Source organism: Podarcis muralis, chromosome 2, assembly GCF_964188315.1.
Source record: "Podarcis muralis chromosome 2, rPodMur119.hap1.1, whole genome shotgun sequence".
Lineage (NCBI taxonomy): Eukaryota > Metazoa > Chordata > Lepidosauria > Squamata > Lacertidae > Podarcis > Podarcis muralis.
Genome location: NC_135656.1, coordinates 69,505,170 through 69,509,087, shown reverse-complemented (window position 1 = coordinate 69,509,087; position 3,918 = coordinate 69,505,170).

The window sequence follows — 3,918 nt, the reverse complement described above, 5'->3', positions numbered from 1 at the left end:
ACCCATTGCTTAGGCTGACTCCTTGCATCCCCATATTCCTGCCATCTCACTTTGGCTAAATCCCTCAATCTCTTTCTACAAGCAGTGATGTAAGAGGGTTGGAACATGCTTTTATTGAACTTCAATAATATCTAAACTCAGCAATGAATGTGGATGAAATGTTTATCCAGGGCTCCACCATATTTTCTAGAACCCTGTTTCTGTCCACTTCAACCCCTGCCTACAGGGTTTCCTTTCCTGCTCCCCACACCCACATGGCCCTGGCCCTGGGTTTCCTACACATCAAGCTTCAATGGTGCCCATCAACTCAGGTCACAGCTACGTGTGCATAGATGTACTGTACAGCTATATTTATCCAGTCCGCTGAAGCTTTAAAATACATCACAGGCTTGCAAACATCTCCAATTACATTTACTATATATACATATAAGCCAAAAAGAGCAAAACATGGGAGGGACTGGGGCGGCTGGGGAGGGGAATAACCTCAGTGTACAAATAAGAAAGTTTTGTTAAGTCACAAGACGCTCCCCATGGCAATGTGGTGGTTCTTAAAAATAAGATCAAATTGTGTTCAGGACGGTCATTTGGTTCACAGAATAATCCCCTCTCGACCCTCAGTGTGTGCAACAATAAGTAGCTGGAAACTTGGCCATAAATGGAAGCAGAATTTCTGCACAAAAATGCAGGCCCCAAAGCTCTTCTGCCTTCCTCTCTCCTGGCAGCTTCCATCCTGCAGAGCCTCACTGCACCATGGAGGCTCCCCTCCCTCCATTCTTAGGCTGTTTGCATGCCTTGTGTTTACCAAACTGCTTCCTCGAAGAATCCTGGGAACTATAGCTTACCCCTTAACAGTTCCAGGATTGCTTGGGGGGAGTCATGAGCTTTAAATGTATGATGTGTATTCATCCCTATACTCTCTAATCTCCCTCTCAATTTCTTCCAGAGGGAAGATAGTATCCTCTGGGTATCTCGCTTTCTGAGCCCTCAAAGCAGTAGAAGCGGCTGCTAGGGGTGGATGTCTACATCCCCCTCCCTCTTCAGACATACATACATGCATCTTTTTCTTTGTATGTCACCTTTCCATGATTAAAAAACCATGCTCAAGGCAGCTTACAACATGAAGAAAATCACGATTACAAAAATAACAAAAGCATTCACAAACAATAAATAAAACATCAAAAAGTACACAACCATATTAAACAATTTCCACATAAATTATAATAAGATCTCAAATGAATAAACAAAGAATTAATAAAACAGCAGTAACCTCTCCGCACCCACCCACAAAACCCCCTAAACATTGCCCTCTCCTGGGACAGTTGTACCTCAATATCTTTATAAATGACTTGGATGAAGGAACTGAGGGGATGCTGATAAAATTTGCAGATGACACTGGGAGGGGTAGCTAATGCCACAGAAGACAGAATCAGGATTCAATATGACCTTAACAGATTGGAGAACTGGGCTAAAATTAACAAAATAAATTTCAATAGGGACAAATGTAAGGCTCTACACTTAGGCAGGAATAACCAGCTGCACACATATAAGATGGGGGACACCTGGCTTGCCAGTAGTACATGTGAAAAGGATCTAGGGGTCTTACAAAAAGCTAATGCTATCCTAGGCTGCATCAACAGAAGTATGGTGTCCCAATTAGGGGGAAGTCATAGTACCACATTATTCTGCCTTGGTGAGACCACACCTGGAATATTGTATCCAGTTCTGGGCACCACAATTTAAGGATATTGACAAGCTGGAACGTGAGCAGAGGAGGGCAAACAAGATGATCAGGGGTCTGGAAACCAAGCCTGATAAGGAACAGTTGAGGGAGTGGGGTATGTTTAGCCTGGAAAAGAGGAGACTGAGGGGAGATATGTACTCGTTTCAAATATCTCAAGGGCTGCCGCACGAAGGATGGAGCAAGCTTGTTTTCTCCTGTTCCAGAGGCCAAGACTTGAACGAATGGATTCAAGTTACGATAAAGGAGATCCCAACTAAACAGGAAAATCTTTGCGACAGTAAGAGCTGTTTGACAGTGGAAAGGACTCCTGTGGGAGGTGGTCTTTTTCCTTGGAGGTTTCCAAGCAGAGGTTGTAGTGATGGAACTTTGTGCTTCAAATTTCAGTGGCGCCTGTTATGTGATGCCAAAATCTGCTTCTCGTATTCCATTGGATATTACGGTTGCGGCACCCGCTGCAACGCTCCCAAAGCTTAGTGCCCAGTGTGGCCGCACCCGCCACACTCCCATAGATCAGCCTTTGGAGGTTGGATGGCCATTTGTCAGGGATGCTTTAATTGAGATGATTCTATTCCTGCATTGCAGGGGGTAGGACTAGATGACCCTTGGAGTCCCTGCCAATTCTCTGCTTCTAAGAATTTTCAGCTACCCTTCTAGTATCACTGGCAGAACGGCGCCATCTAGCAGCCAATGAGAGAAGCGGCACCTACCTATAGCATCCTCCTGTACCTGCCCAACTGACCAGTGCCGGATTTACGTATAAGGTAACCAAGCTATAGTCTAGGGCCCCACTCTCTTGACCCCCCCTCCTGCCCAAAATAAGAAAAAAACTGGATGTACATTTCCAAAATGTAAGATAAAAAATAAATAAAATAAAACCTACATACAGCAATAGTGTTTTGTGTTGTATTTGGACCTATTAGATCCATAAATTACCGTATTGCATATATTCAACACACAAAAACAGCGACAATTTGTTGTTGACAAAGGACAGCTGGACATATAAAGGGCCCCATTACCTTCAGGAGCTTAGGGCTTCATCAAACCTAACTCCAGTCCTGAACCTAGAGGATAAATGAAGCTGGAAGCAGAAACTCTATTCATTGCCCTGGCTTTAACCCTTTCTGTCTATTCCACCCTGTGCAAAGTGGGATGGGATGGGACGTGGAGGAAGCAGCAGGCCGCCCCCCCATTTATTCCTAGTTATATATCTCTTAGGCGCTTCCTCGGCCCTGCCTCGCCGTTCTGGTGGGCGCAGGGTGGATGAGGCGCGGGCACGAGCCGAGTGGCAAGGAAGGCTTCGCGGGGGACGACGCCCAGCAGGCGACAGCCTTGCCTCCCCGGCCGCGAGCCGCCGCCTTTTTGTTTCGAAAATGCACGCGCGAAGTAGGGCAACATGAGGCAAGGCTGCGCCCTTGTGGCCACAGCAGGTGGAGGCCTGAGCGGCCCAGCAGAAGTCGGAGCAGGACAGGCCCCGACCTCCACCGTGTCCTTTCCTAGGGACCTGTTGTTCACAACTCATTTTTCCCTCAGAAAACTCTTGCCGGAGAAATGGACTTCGTGTCTCCCTTTTAGGCTTCAGGGGCTGCCGATTGTGACACTGGAATGCTGCGTTTACCCTCATTCTTGCCCCCCTTTTTTGCAGCATCCACAAGACGTCTTATATCCCCCACCTCCGGGGGAAAAAGAAATAATAATCCAGATCTATCATTTCCTGGATTATCATTTCCCGTGCTTTAATCTGTTGCCAATGAACCTTTTGCAGATTATGCCGCTGTCTGAAAGCACCCCCAGTTCTGCTTGCGTGCCACGAAATCCATTTTGCCAGAAAGGCATTTTTGTCCCTTTGGGGTGGGTGGGATTTGGTCACATACTAGCAAATTAAGGCTGCACAATCAAAGTGGATTTGGCGCTCGTGCACCAAAACAAGAATTGCCCCCCCCAAACCAGACTTTTGGGGATAAAGTGACAGGAAAATGCACTGAGAAGTATGGAAGAACACTTGGTGCAATGTTTTAGGGCCTCCCCACAAACAGTCAATGTTGTCTAATGTTTGTGGAAACAAATTTGGCTGAATTCTCAATAAAGAGGTCACCTGAAAGCCAACAAGAAAAAAAGCCTGTTTGGACACTGTGCCTAGAAAAAGCAGAGCAAGGGTAAGTTGAGCCCTCAGTCTCTTT